The sequence below is a fragment of the Pan troglodytes genome, chromosome 17, assembly GCF_028858775.2.
Source record: "Pan troglodytes isolate AG18354 chromosome 17, NHGRI_mPanTro3-v2.0_pri, whole genome shotgun sequence".
Taxonomy (NCBI): Eukaryota; Metazoa; Chordata; class Mammalia; order Primates; family Hominidae; genus Pan; species Pan troglodytes.
In genome coordinates, this window is record NC_072415.2 from 42,250,781 (window position 1) to 42,268,480 (window position 17,700).

Sequence of the window (17,700 nt, forward strand, 5' to 3'; positions counted from 1 at the left end):
CTGTAATCCCAGCTACTTGGGAGGCTCAGGCAGGGGAATCGCTTGAACCCAGGAGGCGGAGGTTGCAGTGACCTGAAATTGCGCCACTTAACTCCAGCCTGACGACAGAGCAAGACTCCGTCTCAAAAAAAAAAAAAAGATACTTTTCATAAACAACCATGGTATCAGGCAGGACATGTGCAGACAGTCATTAAGAGTATAGAACAGCTTTCAAATTCTCTTCTTCAATGGACTACTCAAATCAGAAAGCCACTCTAAAACCCAAACGAACTCTTCATTTGATACCCTGACCCAGCCATGTAAGGGAAGAACCTTCTATGCCATGCCAAGGGCTTTACACTTAATTTCATAGAAAATGAGGATATAGATACTGCAAAAGGCATTAGCCAGGGACTATCTTTCAAGTTAGCTCTGGGGATCACATGGCAATTAAGTGAAAGGGAAAAGAATGTGGAGACCTAAAAAATCACTAGGGCTGTGAACTTTGATATTGCACTTGACCGCTAGAATATTATGTGAGCCAGGACACTCTGATATGAGGAAAACCAACATGGAAGGGAAAGTTTACATGAAGGGTTGACATTTCACATTTAGCATGTTGTTTAATTTTTCATGAGCCAACCCTGACTTTCAAGAAATGGTGGAATTTATCTGACGAGCCACAGTCTAGAACAGGAACTGCTGCTCTTTTGAGGGATGCCATCTCAATGGTACCACTGGAAAGTCCAGATTGCCTGGCACACTGGTAACTGATTTTGGGAGGGTCTGGTTCCAACAGGTGTATGGGTTTAAGGGAGTTAAATCTATGCTGAAGGCAGAGAGCGAGAAGAGGACATAAAAATGCATTTTAGTTTTTCCACACCACCGGGCATTTGTGCCAAGGTGGCTATGTGTGTCAACCTCAAGGAATCCTTCCTCCTGGATGCCAAGAGGAGGTCTCTCAAAACTAGAAAGGAAAGGTATTTTCCCACATCAATTCAGCTTCAGGAACATTCTATTAGTAATATATGCCCCTTCCTCAGAAAACCACAATGAAGTGTTTGGTGTGCTAACAACATAGCCTAAAAAAACAGGAAAACAAAATTCTGCACTTTTATATAATTTGGTAAAAAATCATATTTCAAACTGCCGTCACCAGAGTACACAGATACCGAAAATGCACACACTGCACTCAGCATCTTCAGCGCCTCAGCTTCCTGTGCCTGGTCTGTTTAGGCATCCTCATTTTCTGCAGGGTTATTCCCATCCTTGCCAGCATCAAGAATGCTTTTTTTCCTTTGAGTACCTTCTCTCCCTCCTTTGCAAGGGCCTTTTTAGGTTTGGGCTCTGGCTTAGGAGAAGCAGATTTAGCAAACAACCTTGCAAGTCTTTTGTGGTTCATCCTTCACCTTGACTTTATCTTCTTAGCATCCCCTTCATCTTTTCTCTTGGGCAGGTTGGTGACTGCAGTAGGACATAAGTGCTGGAATCAGAGATGCAACAGCCTGCGAGCTTTGCTCAGTCCCGGGGTCATTCTTGCCTCTTTCTCACTGCTCTAATCTCTTGATTATAAACAACATTCATCAAGTCTAGAAATGTTCAAGATTTTTGAGATTTTAATTCCAAATAGCAATGTTTCCTATCAGATTGGCCCCCAATTCTTTTTATTCATCTGAAAATTTGAATTTCATTGAATTCAAGATCTGCACTCTTATTACCCAAGTAGAGATTATGCTTCTAGACTAGCAGTTCCAACATGTATTAAAACCATTAGCATATGTGTTATTGTTTGTTAATTTTTTATCTTCCTTACTAGGACTTCACCCCCAGAAGAGCTTTCTTTATTATCTCTGCATCCCTAGCATTTGGCATATAGTAGACAGTGTGTGTCTGTGTGTGTGTGTGTGTGTGTGTGTGTGTGTGTGTAGTGAATAGATATATAGTGTGATATATATGCATGCATATATATTGTGATATACATATGTTGAATGGATAAAAGTACCATAAAACAGCATATCTCATATGGACACTTTCTGAAAGTCTCTTAAAAAATACTCAAACTGGCTGGGCGCAGTGGCTCATGCCCGTAATCCCAGCACTTTGGGAGGCTGAGGCAGGCGGGTCACTTTTGGTCAGTAGTTACAGCCTGGCCAACATGGTGAAACCCCATCCCTACTAAAAATACAAAAATTAGCCAGGCATGGTGGTGCGTGCCAGTAATCTCAGCTACTGGGGAGCCTGAGGTAGGAGAATCACTTGAACCTGGGAGACAGAGGTTGCAGTAAGCCAAGATCACGCCACTGCATTCCAGCCTGGGTGACAGAGCAAGACTCTGTCTCAAAAAAAAAAAAAAAAAAAAAAAAAAAAAGCTCAAATTTACTGTCATTGCTCCCTTTTGATATAGGACATGCCTTTCTTAAGTAGATCACTGGATAAGACAGATATTACAGTGCCAATATAGGAATATTAAGGAAAATATCACCAGTTGCAAATTAAATTTCATGCAGGCTTGTTTGCTTTTAAAACAATACATAACAAATCTCCATTTAGAAATACATATCACATGGTGACCCAGTACACACATACATATAAATTGAAACAAAAGTTATATAAAACAGTATTTATTTGTATACTTATCATATCAACTGCATCCTGATCTTTTACTTTTTATTTATTTGTTTATTTTTAGTGCTAATCATGACCCACTAACTTTATAGATTTCACAATCTATAATGGGTCACAACCTGCAATTTAAAATCCACCATTCAAAATAATAGTTTCTTTTGTGCATTAAGTATTTACATTTCACTTGATCTTAGCCAAAAGGCCGAGAAGCGATGAGTATTTACATTTCATCAAAAGAGGGAGCATTATGGTTAAAATTGTTGGAGCTTCTAAAATTTATGAATACTCAGAAGCAAAACTGTAGATGATAAGAATTTAATTATTTAATTTACCAAAATCATCATATATGTTTCTCTATGTGTATGTGTATGCATGTGTATGTGTAACTTCATAGGTTCTAAGTTTGGGTTTATGAAGAAGCTAGCTCTTTGTGGGTGGTGCTTCTACTTTTACTCTCAGCCAAGCACAAGACCTCCCCTTGAGAAGCTGCTGGTAGTGAGAAATGATCCTGGGTGGGGCGTGGCTTTTCTGCTGTTTGAATAAATTCTTTCTGAAAGTAAAGCAGAATTGCTAACTCATCACTAATTATTCCTTGTGCATATGTGAATGAACTGTTTTTAATACTACACTTGAAGTATTGGTTAAAGAAACAGATAGCTTAATTGGTTATGTCATTTGTGAACTAAATAAGCTAAGGTTCTTTCCGCCTATAAGAGTCTATGGTTTATGACATAATTTAGATTTTTCTCAATGTATTTATCTACTTAATGTGGCAAAGCACAGGTAGGAAACCTTTCATTTTGTTATTTTTAGCATCAAACTAATCATTCATATTATTAAATATTTATTAGTGACCCAAATCTTCCCAGGATGTGTACGAGTTTGTTGTTGAGCTGATGATTTGAATCTTCAAAGGAGTTTCAGTGTCAGAGGCACTTACAGATGGCTTCCAGTTTTAAGCCTTCCATAGAAAGATAATGAGATCTTAGCTCCCTGCTGACAAGTCCTCTAAAGAAAGGCTGTCATACATGTTTTCCTAGGCTGCAGATTCTTCTCCCCTCTCTTGTAGTAAGCAGGGAGAAGGGAAAGACAAGAAAGATGGTGGTTATGCTGGATACCTCCCTGGGCCCCTGACTACACTTATTCAAACTGGACACATTTTTCCTTCCTGACCTCTCATTTTTCAGGTTCCTGGTCTCTGAAGGCTTGAGAGTATCACATTAATATACTTAGAATTGCTTAAGATTATACTTAACTTGCCTAGCAGACTTTCTAATCATTTCCAAACCCATGTCTTAAAGAGTTTTTGCCTTTCCCCCACCTCAGAAGCAAATTAAAAATTTCCCAAAAGTTGTGTTTAAAATATCTATTTTATAAAATTTTGAAAATGCAAAACATTTAATGAAGAAAAAATATGACCTATAATCCCATCACCCCAAGTTAACTTTTTATCACTCTTCATATTGGGTGTGTATTTTACTTTTTCTATATATGTATGTGTAGATCTATTTAGTTTGGATTAAACTATAGTATAATTTTGTAGTCCACCTTTCTCATTTAACAATATATTGTCAACACTTTCCATATTGATATATATTCCAAAAGGTGATATTTAATGACTTGTATAGTATTTCATCATATGCACATACTGTAATTTATCCAACTCTTTATTATTTGACATTTTTATTGTTTATAATTTTTTATTATTAATAATTCCTTCGTGACTATCCTTGTAGGTATATCTTTGGGCATAACCATGACATTTTTCCCCTTAATATAATTTCCTACATGGGGACTTGCTGTATTAGAAGGTATGAACTTTTTTAAAGGCTTTTGATATAAACTGCCAATCTACTTTCCAGAAACGTGTGAATTTTCATTTCCACTATTTGGAAGCAAAGTCACCTTGAAGGGACAAGATAGTTCCCAGGTCAGAGCAGGTTTTATTGACAGTCTCAACATTTAGCGAACTCTAGCAATGTAGTTTATATCAGGGTGATACTATTAAACTGACTTTCTTTTTTCTGATGACTTGCCTGCCTAAGTAGTGAGGAATCCTTGTAGATTCCTTGCTTTGGGTCCTGGGACTGAGTATTCCATTAACAGGAGGAGGAAGAGAAAGAGAAAGAATTGGTTTGATTTGAACATATTGGATTGAGTCACCTGTAAAATATATGAAGTAGACAATTGGAAATAAAGATCTGGAGCTTGGAAAGAAATTAGGGAAAGACGCACATTTTAAGTCATAGGAATGGATACGATATCCCCAGGAAGGACGTAGATTGCAAAGAGAGAAGGGAAAATGACAGAATCTTGGGGAATACCAACACTTAAGGGTCACAGAGGAGGACGCAGCAGAAGATATTGAGAAAGAATAGTCAGAGAAATAGGAATAGAATTATAATTGTTAGGCTTTCCTTTTCCCGCACAGGTTCTTTTCCTACACCTTGAAAATTCTCCAAGGCTCATCTTTAACTGCCTTCAAGAAACCATCTCTTTGTCAGAATCAATTTTATCCTTCTCTATAGTATTTTGAGTGACTATTACCACAATAGTAATGTATTGTGGTTATCATGGTTATCTTTGTGCATTTCTTAATCTCCTTATTAAACAATAAATCAAGAAGTGTGAAAGTCTGAGAGTTTACCTACTTGGAAGCTAATAAGTAAGCCTGCCACACTTATATGGAAGCTGGCAGAAGATAAGAGACTCCTAGATCACACAGAAAGGATTGATTACTTTTGGTGCAGCAGTCAGCATGAACTTCATGTTCACACGAAGTCTCTTTCCCCAGGTCTCATGGGGTGACTCAGAGAGGCCCAAGTAGATTCTGCACATAGAGTGGGCTTGTGTTATAGCAGAGATTAGGAAACCAAACCTTTTATAAGCAAACCTGACCTATCTTTTCCTCCAGAGGTAGCCCTTGTATTTGTTTTGCTAGACAGCACAAAAACTGCCCTCTGATCCAAAGGGAGACATTATCTCTGTCTTCTAAGGCTGTTCACGATACAAACATTCTCAAAAAGATGAGCTAGAACAAAAGGTGTCAATGCCCCTGCTCACAAGATGTTCAGAAACCCTAGAGACCCAAGAATATTGTCTCTCAATAGGCATGCTAATGTCGTGTATATTTTTATGTGCCACTTGCATCTCCCAGGTTATATGCCTTGCATATGAGAGTTGCTAATACATAGTTGTTGAAATAATGATTTAGAAATGACAGCAACATCAGAGATAGTTTAGAGCAGTGGTCCCCAACCTTTTTGGCACCAGGGACTGGTTTTGTGGAAGACAGTTTTTCCACGGACCGGGTCAGTGGAGAATGGTTTCGGGATGATTCAAGCACATTACATTTATTGTGCACTTTATTTCTATCATTATTACATTGTAATATATAAGGAAATAATTATACACCATAATGTAGAATCAGTGGGATCCCTGAGCATATTTTCCTGCAACTAGATGGTCCCACCTGGGGGTAATGACAGTGACAGGTCATAAGGCATTAGATTTTCATTAGGAGGACCCAACCTAGATCCCTCACATGTAGTTCATGATAGGGTTCGCCTCCTATGAGAATCAAATGCCACCACTGATCTGATAGGAGGCAGAGCTCAGGCAGTAATGTGAGCAAAGGGGAGTGGCTGTAAATACAGATGAAGCTTTGCTTGTTTGCCTACCACTCACCTCCTGCTGTGCAGCCTGGTTCCTAAGAGACCATGGACTGCTATCAGTCCATGGCCCAAGGGTTGGGGACCCATGGTTTAGAGGATGTTTCCCTAGAATTATAATAGGCCGTATGAAGGTTGCTTTAAACTTCTGATATAAGCTATTTAGAACAATGGTTTAGTCATAACTATAACCTCCTTGAGAATAACAATGTATCTTAATCCTTTTTGCTTCCTTTAGTCTAAAACAGAGCCTAGAACATAAGACCTGATCAACTAAGGTTTGTTAAATAAACTGGAATATGTGGACGATCTCAGCTATCTGAATGATGCAGCACTGACAAAGTTGTTTGCTCTTCCTCAGCACTTCCAGTCCTCTTTGGCAACAATGCCACAGCCTTTATACCCTCTAAAGTAGCTAAATAGAGGAAAATGAAGACACCAATTCCTGCTAAATGTTTGTAAACTGGTGGATTAGTGGATTACTCCTTCAGAAAGCTTCTTTTTTTTTTTTTTTTTTTTTTACATCAAGAGCAGGCTGGATGTCAAGGATATGATTAAATGGGTTTTCTCATACCTTGCTTGTGGAAATGTAAATTGGTATAATCTTTATATCTGCATTTGGCTATTTTCAATGAGGTTTTAAATGCCTATTCAGCAATTTAATTTTGGAAAAACTGCCTTAAATAAATTAATCTAACTATAGAAAAGAAGTTTTATGCACAAATATGTTAAGCCCAAAAATGTATTTGTAGTAGCATAAAATTTTAAGATTACTATTGAACTTAAGAAAAAATTATACTCTGATGTGGTAAATCACTGCGTAGATCATGGAAAGACATTATTACCAAGTTTTATTCCAAGAAGTATAAATTATCACTATTCCTAGACAATTTAAATATTGGTGCCATGTGTCTTTCCAAGGTCTTGTCAATTTCATTTAGTCTAGGTTATATGATTCATACCTGTCTATAAAGAAAGGTAATGAATTTTTCAATTGCTTCTCATTTTATTTGGGGTTGATCTTTTAATACACTGATACTCTACTGGAAGGAGGGAATGAAACTCTCCAGAGGAATGCATGTTCAATATTACAATATTTTACGTTTCCAGTAGTGAGGGAAGGTATTAATTTCAAAATTATTTGAAGATCTAGAAAGTTGCTCCTAAAATTTTATTTTAATATAGAATCCTCTGATATTATTTGTACTTATAAATAACAATTACTCAAAGATATTGAGGGAGTCAAAGATTTCCTATTTATGTCCTATTATTCTGCCCAGAAAACGTCAGTAGGTCAGACCAAATCAGGAAGTGGAAGGCAGATGACAAGAGTACTTATTTAAAGCTTATTTCATGTAAAAATGAAAAAATCCTGATGAAATCCATTTGGTGCATTTGGTGCTTTCAGAATTTTGTAAAGTGTTGTCACTGGGTTTGTGCAATGTCGAAAGGCAAATCCCACATCTGGAGGAAAGATGGCAGTAATTTAATAAAGCATTTGGCCTTTTCATATTAGCTATAATTCCATCTAGAGTTAACAAGGTTTTTTTTAATTAGTAAATCTCTTTGATGTCAAGATATGCATTGACGTAGTTAATTTACTTTTATTTGAAGTAGGCACTCTTGGGTCTCATTGACGTACATGTGAGATTTAGTGCCTTTGGTTTTTCAGGGAGCCCCCTCAGTAAGCAGTTTATATCACCTTTTCTCAGGATTAAAAAAACACTTAGAAGAGTGCAGTTGGCTAAGTGGGACTTTCTGCTTTCTTTACATTATATGGTCAAGGTATAAAATGAAACAATGACAAGGGAAATAGGGTTACTATCTTCTGGGATGAATTCGCATCAGGCTCCCTGAGAAGTAAAGATGAGAATGTCCTATTATACTTTTCTGACTAAAGCAATAGAGAAGTTTAAAAGACAGGATAAGAGCTGAGAGAGAGAAAACCTGAAAATGGGGAAAATGGAAAAGGAAAGTCAAGGTGGTACAAAAGAAGTGGAGAGCTGTGGGGTGCCTGAGGCAAAAACCGAGCTATAGACAAGGGGAAGAACTGTGTTGCTGGGGGTTATCAGAAGAGTAAAGGATATGCAGAAAACTTCAATCCAAAATGAGGGAGTTAGGCTTGTGAGAGGAGGGAGGGAAGGGGGAGGGAAATCATAAGATAAAATCTAATTTGTGGCAGTAAGTTTTATTTTCTTGAAAGTGGGTACAGGAATGTAAAATTTTCTTATGCCCTGAGAAATCCATTATTGATGTTTGAGACCCCCAGCCAAATGTATTTTAGTCATCTGTAACGTACACCAGTGGGAACATTGCTTCATACATATGTAGATGCTAATTTAAGCCAACACGTATTCCATTTTAATTACTCGAGTACAAACATCTCACATTTTCCCTTTGGTATAAAATGGAAACTTTTATTGGTTGGTCCAGCAACAGGGGCTACAATATATACAATATGAAGAAAGATTGAGTTGACATTCCATTATGAAACTTTAAGTGTCTACAAGATTACTGTAAAAGTCATCTTAAAAATTATGAGTTATGAATATGTTAGTTGTTTGGGGAGAACCAATTTTTGGTTTGGTTGATCTACATTTCCTCTATTTTCTATTTTATTAATTTCCAATAATTTATTTACCTTTCACTCTCTTCATGTTTACTCTATTGTCTTTTAACTTCTGAGCTGAATTTTTAACTAGTTTATTTTCAATCCCTTTTATTCTTTTTTTAAAAAATAAATGTATCTATAGGCTCCAAATTTCCTTCTAAGAACCACTTTGGCTCCATCCTATATGTTTTGATATATCAAAATATTTTGATGTAACCAAAATAATTTGTAAATTCTATTATGAGTCCCTCTTTGATGAGTTATGAGGGATGTATTAAAACATAAACATCTTGATTTTTTTCCAATTATAGTTGACCCTTGAACAATGTGGAGGTTAGGGGGACTGACCCTCCGTGTAGTTGAAAATTCATATGTAATTTTTGACTCCCCCAAAACTTAACTACGAATAGCCTACTCTTGACCAGAATCCTTACCAATAACATAAATGATCAATTAATACATATTTTCTTTGTTATGTATATTATATACTATATTCTTACCATAATGTAAGCTAGAGAAAAGAAAATGTTATTAAGAAAATCATAAGGAAGGTATATTTACTATTCATTAAGTGGAAGTGGATCATCATAAAAGCCTTTGTCCTCGTCATCTTCACATTGAGTAGGCTGAGAAGGAGGAGGAAGAAAGGGGGTTGGTCTTGTTGTCTTGGGGGTGGGAGAGGTAGAAGAAAATCTCAGCATAAGTGGACCCACACAATTCAAATCCATGTTGTTCCAGGGACAACTGTATTGATTTCTAACTGTTGCTTTGTAGTCAAGAAATGTATTAAGTAGATAATTCTTCAAAATTTACTGGACTTCTTTTGTGACTCATTTGTGATCAATTTGCATAAATGTTTTATGTATACTTTAAAGTGTATATTTTCTCTTTGTTCACTGCAGGTTTTTATACTCACCCATTGTACAAGCTTATTAATTTTACTGTTGAAATGTCCTCTATCCTTCTCACTTGTAAAATTTTGTTTGCTTGACATGTTTGTTTCTGATAGAGATTTGTTAAAATTGCCTACTATGATTTGGATTTGTCAGTTTCAACTTGTAACTGCCTTGTTTTTTTCATTTTGGTTTGTCATTGGGTTCATAAAAGTTTATGATTGTCATATCTTTTTGATGTCTTGTTCCTTCTATTCTTTTGTTACCCATCTTTATCTATATTTGCCTTGCATGTTGATATGCTACATCAGCCTTCTTTTGGGTGATGTTTGCCTAATATATATTTCCCTTTTTTTTTTTACATATTTCTGTGCCATTATGTTTTAGGAATGTCTCCTAAAACCATGTGTAGCTGGATTTTCAAAAAATACAATCTAGTCTGAGAAACAGGAGCACTTATTGTGGAAGAATGCCAGGTCTACTTAAGCCATTCCAATTTATCTATTGCCTTAATCTCCTTTTTATAAAATTTCTTAGTGAGAAATACAAGATGCCTCTGTCTAACAGTTTTGAGCAAACAGAAATTTAAGTTTACAGAGTATCACATCAAGATGCCCAACACAAGCAATAAATCCAAGACTTAATTTGGTTTCCTTGTGTGCCTGCAGAAATTAGGATAGAAATGATTCTGCAGGTGTACTACAAGAACAATTTAATAAATTCTACTTCGCTTTCTATTATTTTTCCCTTAGGTTTTCATAGAAAGCAAATCTTGGGAAGGAATTCTGCCATAATCTATGATGTTAAATGTTTCAAACCCTCCCTAAATTGTTAACTCTTCAAAGGCAGATGTATCTTGTTCATGTTTGTGTATCTAGTGCATACAATTGAAGCTCAAAGGTTGACTTGAGCTAAATCTTAATTTGGTGGAGGGAAGAAGGAAAAAAATGGGAATTTACAAAGTAATTTTTTTCTTTATGACAAATTACTGTGAAAGAATGGCAATGGTGCCAGAATTTCCATTGTACTTTATTACCAATCTGAGTTATGGCCCCAAAGACTGCTTTTTACAATATGCCCAAGGATACTATTAATTTTTCCAAAATAATAAGTTACAGGAAATTTCAGAATAAAAATACAAAGTGTCCCTCTGTATAAATCACTACTCTGTAAGCTCTTTGAAGGAAGTACCATGGGTTCACCCTATTAGGTTGTAACAGTGCCTGGCACATAGAAAGCTTTCAAGAAATGTTGGAATGAACGGATGAGTGTCATGCAAATCTCGATTAACCTTACCTGAGCTGAAAACTTTCAGAATCCATACCATTTCTTTCCTTATAAATACAGTTGAAACTCTACCATTTCTGCAAAAGATTTTTGACATCCCAAAGAAAGAATTAAACTTTCTCTTCTTAATGTTCCCACTTTGTCCATTCTGCTAAGTAGCACTTTTAATTTCACAATGCAGGTATCTGTTTACCAATCTGTTCCTATTCTAGCTTATGGGGGATTGTTTCTTAATAATTTTAAAAATCTGTTTTGCAGTTGCAAAGGCTCAACGAATCTTTTTTGAACTGGATTTTCTTAAAGTAAAAATTAAGTGCCAATACTTGTTGAGCGTGTACTATGTTTTAGACCTTTTGCAAAAAAAGGTAAAGAAGTTTTCCCTTCAGTTCTCATAGTAATCCTATGAAGTATGTATTATTAATCCCTTTTAATGTATTAGAAAACTAAGGGCAATGAGGTTAAACTAGTCATCCTAGGCCAAGCCTCCAGTACATGAAGAAGGTGGGACTAACTTTGTGTTCTTTTCACCTAACCATGCAATGCTCTCCACCCCTGCTTCCTCTCTTCCCAAAACCAAACAAACCTTCTTTTTTTTTTTGAAATGGAATCTCTCTCTGTCACCCAGGCTGGAGGGCAGTAGAATGATCTCGGCTCTCCATAACCTCAGCCTCCCAGGTTCAAGTGATTCTCCTGCCTAAGCCTCCCAAGTAGCTGGGATTACAGGTGCCTGCCACTATGCCCAGCTAATTTTTGTATTTTTAGCAGAGACGGTTTTGCCTTGTTGGCCAGGCTGGTCTTGAACTCCTGACCTCAGGCGATCCATTGGCCTTGGCCTCCCAAAGTGTGGGATTACAGGCATGAGCAACGTGCCCAGCCCCAAACTAAGCTTCTAAGGACATCTGTACATATTTCACTTCCTCCATCAACAGCCTCTCAAAGCACATCATGGAGAAAATATATAACGTATTTGTCACTGAAGACTTTTTTAGGATCACACCATTTACCTCCAAATGTATGACATTGTTTTTAGTTGAGACATGTTTAACCCTAGGAATGAGTATTCCTTCTAGACTCTAACACCTAGAAATCAGGGATGCCTGTTTATACTAAATGATCATCAAATCAGTTGTCCAGGGCATTCCTGTTATGGTACTTGGGCTGCAAATCAATATTCTAGATGCTTATAATGTATGAAAGAATTTAAGGCAAATTCAACGCTGATAATGAACATTAATGTACATGATGATGATGATGATATTATTCATAAATTTGGCTTTGCAGTCATACATATCTGCACTTAAATGTTTGTTCTAATTCCTTGCTAGCTGAATACTTTAGACAGGCTACTTAATCTCCCCAGGCTACAGATTCCTTACCTGTAAAACAGGGATGAAGGTATAGTCCTTGTGGATTAAATAAGATAATGCCTATCCTATAACTGGTAGTCATTATTGTTAATTATTACCCATAGAAATGCATGTTCTCCAAAAACTGTGAGTAAGTTAGGTTTGTCTACATGGCTTAAATGTCTCTAGCTAATACCTCTTTATTTAATACTGCTTATTTGTCTTGTGGCTACTTCCAAACTGATACAGAGACAAATGGGTGGAGAAGCTCCCCAGGCACGGGTTAATGTCCCAGAGAGAGATTAAAGCAAACATGAATGCCATTTCCTTCTATTCCTGTGCAGAAATTTATGGGAGCATTAGAAAAGGATGAGACACAAATTTTATACACATATTGTACATTAAATACACATACCATTACACCCTGTCTAGAATTACAACAACATCAATTATGATCATTACCTGTCAGTCACTACTCTATAAGCCAAACTGCACTTGTAATGAAGTCTAAACATGGTGTTTTCTCTATAAACAACCTCAGATGTGCTGTAGTGATCTATTAGAGGTTTTCTATATCCTTTCCCTGCCCCCTTCTGATCCTTTTAGGCTCTTATGAGCAAACCGTTGATCATGACTAAAAGCAGCTAAGTGCTTTCTTTCTTGGTGCTTAGCAGTTTCTCTGGAAGTCAGAAGACAATAATGTAGCCCTTAATACAGACTCAGACCAAATTTAGTGAGTGAAGGAAAGTACATGATACAAAGTTAAGGAAACATGGCCTTTAAGAAGACTAATGAAGACAAATATTTGCAAGGCAAACTTTAAGTCTCATGGCTGTAAGTGTTTTTCCTTACAAATTTCCTTTACAAATTACTTCTGAACCTCCAGTTCTGTAGGAAAAAGTATGGAAAGAAATGAAATAAGCTAGTTGCCTAAATGACAGAAAGAGAATTTGTTCTTGAGACAGCGTCTTGCTCTGTCACCTAGCCTGGAGTGCAGTGGTACAAACATGACTCACTGCAGCCTTGACCTCCTGTGCTCAGGTGATCTTCCCACCTCAACCTCCTATGTAGCTGGGACCACAGGCACATGCCACAATGCCCAGCTAATTAAAAAAAAATAGAGATAGGGTCTCACTTTGTTGCCCAGGCTAGTCTTGAACTCCTGAGCTCAAGTCATACTCCCACCTTGGCCTTCCAAAGTGCTGGAATTATAGGCATGGACATCACAGCCAAGAACATTTTAAGTTATATATACTAGATATCATCTTATAAGATGATAGAAAAGTTCTCTAAGTCCTGGAATGAAAATATGAGTACATTCTGAATTATCCCCCTCTCTGTTCACTACTGAAGAACAATCCTTTCAGTAGAGAGGACCCTTGCATTTTGTGGGTTTCCCATTAAACAGATGCTGCCTGGGCACTTACCTTACTTTTTCTCTTGATGATCATTCACTTTGACTTCATAGTCACTGTTGAAGATTGGGGTAAGTTCTAAAGAGATGCATTAGATCTCTCTCTGGAGCACAGTCAACTGTTTTTCCTCCTGCCACCTAGAAAACTGGTACTGCTCATTCTACCTATAGTTTCACTTTGGGGCATGGAATTATACAACCAGGAAATGTAAGATGTTGCATCAATGTTAATATTTTTGAAGCAAACATTATGTAGCTGATTTGTTTTATCAATAATATATATTAGGAAAAGGAAAAGTGTAGTAAGTCCTCAATTGATGAATTAGTATTACTCTTCAAAATATTTGAAAATTTCTTGATTAGAAATTGCATTTCTAATGCAAGAAACAATATGTGGTTAAGGCCTGTGGCCCACAATATATCCAATGAATACATAACCTACTTATCTTAGGGATCACTGGATTCTGAATACAAATTATGGCACATTCAGTCTAATAACTCCTGTATTTGTTTTTGCCTGTACCTGCTCAGACAGGATATTTAGTTTCTCAAAAATTATATCTGAAAGTCCTCAAGGGATTCTTTAAATGTTCTCATGAGACATTGTTATTGCTATTCCTATTTTGTTGATGCATATCATAGGATAAATCAAATAAGTATGCTGGCTTATTTTAATTACTTGAATTTTTGGCACAGGAGAAAGGAAATACAGAAGTAAGATGAAAGAGGTTAAATTAAAATCGTGTAGTCTTGATTTTGATAGGAAGTATCAATAGGATCTTAAAAATACATATTTTCTATATCCTCTGAAAAGGCTGAGAAAAATGATGATTACAGTGGCAATCAGCATCCTTAACACTTAGATTGTGTCTCAAAACATCATTTCCCTTGAGAAGGAACCCATTATCCTGAAGAAATGGCTGATTTCAGATATGGGACAAGAATTCTTCAATAACAGCCTGAAGCATCTTGTCATATACGAAAGCAGGAAGCAATCCAATAGTAACAAAGATGTGTTCAAAGACTCAGAAGCCACCCAGTAGGCTCTCACTGGTCAGTTCAAGCATCAATATTTAAATTGGATTGAAGCTGAGCATAGTGGCTCATGCCTGTAATCCCAGCACTTTGGGAGGCCGAGGCAGGCGAATAATCTGAGGTCAGGAGTTTGAGACTAGCCTGGCCAACATAGTGAAACCCCGTCTCTACTGAAAATACAAAAAAAAAAAAAATAGCCGGGCATGGTGGTGGGTGCCTGTAATCCCAGCTACTTGGGAGGCTGAGGCAGAAGAATGACTTGAACCTGGGAGGCATAGGTTGCAGTAAGCCGAGATCATGCCACTGCACTCCAACCTGGCAACAGAGTGAGAATCTGTCTCAAAAATAAAATAAAATAAAAATAAATTGGATTGAAATTCATTAAATATATTTATGAATAAACTAACTGGTCACCATTGGAAAGTACTAAAGAACCAGTTAAATATCTTTAATATTGGTAAATAAAGAGAAAAATTCAAGCATTATCTTGCCTATTTTGTATAGAGTATCTTAGAGTAACCACATAGTTGATGAGGTAAAATATTCTTTAATAGAAGGATTCCAAGTAGTCAACAAACAAAGACATCGCTGTTATGCAACCCCTACTGAATTAATGGACCTGCATGATGATCACAAATGCCTACTAGCATCATGAAAAGGAGACAATAAGTCCTTATGTGCTTCCTGATGGGAATACCCAATATCATCTGTGAAGTAGTCTAGACAAGACAATTGAGCCTGAATCTCATCAAGGCTCTAGATCTATCTACCAATTTACAGGAAATACAGAAGAAAGAAGAACATGTTTAACGACACCACCATGATGCAATAAGTGAATCTACACAGTGGGACCTGGTTTTTTCAATAAGATACTTAGGGAAATTTTCAGGGGAAAAAAAAAGAGTTGAGAGGGAAACCTAAAGACTAAATAAACTCAAAGACAAACCACAAAATGTCTATGTGTGAACTTAAACTTGATCCAGACTTAACTAAAATTTTGAGGTAAAATTGTGAGATGATTGGGAAAATTATAACACTGAAATTAAGCTTTGAAATTAAGTAATTATTGTCAATTTTTAGGTATGCTAATGTGCTGTGGTTGTGTTTTAAGAGAGTCCTTAGGTCTTAGAGATATATCATTTTAAAGTTTTAAAAATAAAAATAAAATGATGTCTGTGACTTGCTTTTAAATAATCCGGGGCTAAGGGAAGGTAGTAGATTTGGATATAAATAAAACAAGATTGAGTGACTGCAAATTGATAATTGTTGAAGTTGGGTCATGGATACATAAGTGTTCATTATGCCATTTTGTTCTATTTTCTATGATTAAAAAAATTTAAATTGTACCTCTAAGTCATTCTATTAGGACAATGGTCATAAGACATCCACATGTTCTTCTTTTGTTTAGTCTTTTCCTCAACAAAAGTCCTTTCCTCTCAGTGCATTTTGACAGAGGCCTCTCTATTGCTATTGAAATAATTATTAATAATGATAATGCTAAAAGTGCCTATCATAAAGAGAATGTCATTGGTCCAAGTCTAGGATGCTGAATCTTGATGTTCTCGAAGCTTCCCATATATTTCTACATCTATATATTTTATAAAAATGAGATCATTCATGACATGCTGTGTGCATCCTGCTATATTTTACTTGATAAACTATTATGACTTTTTTTTTTTTTTGAGATGGAATCTCACTGAGATGCCCAGGCTGGAGTGCAATGGAGTGATCTCAGCTCACTGCAACCTCTGCCTCTTGGGTTCAAGGGATTCTCCTGCCTCAGCCTCCCAAGTAGCTGGGATTACAGGCTCCCGCCATCATGTCCAGCTAATTTTTGTATTTTTAGTAGAGACGGGGCTTCACCTTACTGGCCAGGCTGGTCTCGAACTCCTCAGGTGATCCACCTGCCTTGGCCTCCCAAAGTACTAGGATTACATGCATGAGCCACTGTGCCAGGCCTATTATGACTATTTTAATATATTTTTATAACGTTTTAAAATCGTACCTGGTTTTCTATTAGATAGGTGAGGCTAAAACTTACAAAAATACTTTACTAAAAGAGCAAAGAGGAGAATATATATGAGACGTACAGAAAAAATTATAGCCATGTTCTGTAAATTCAAAGGCAGCAGATGATCTATTTCATTAATTTTTTCATGAGTTGTTTCTCCTAGAGAACTTTAGGCTCCAACTCCAGCCTACACAGGTACTCTCTGTGTCTGCTATATCGATGTTGTTCTGGGACTTCGCTTTATTGCTTTCTAGTGTTGGAATCCCCTCTCTTTTGAATCTCATGTTTTATCTCTTGGAGTAGTTCTCCCCATCCCCATTTAAAAATGCGTATCTTCTGTCCATCCCTTCTCAAGGAACAATGCACCTGAAATAAATTGGATTATTTTCATGTCTGAAAATGCCTGTTAGACCTTCTCAATTAATTTTCAATACATTGCTCCAATGTCTTCTAGCTTTCAACAATACTATATTAATTTCAGAAACTTTTGACATTTTACATTATGAAAGCATTTACTCATCATTAACAATGTTTTGAAATTTTGAGGTGATGTTCTTGGTAACAATTTTTCTCCATGATCATTAAGCTAAAATGGGGGTCCCTTTTAGTCTAGTGATTCAATATTTTCAGTGTTGAGACACTGTCTCATACTATTTCTTTGATAATTTCCTTCAGTATTTTTTTTTCTTGAGGAACTATCAGTGATATCTTGCATTCTCTGGATTTCCTTTTTAAATTTTCTTACCTTTTCTCTTGCCCATATGTCTTTTAGTTCTACTTTCTTGGATAGTTCCTTGGTATTACCTTAAAAATCTTCCACTGAATATT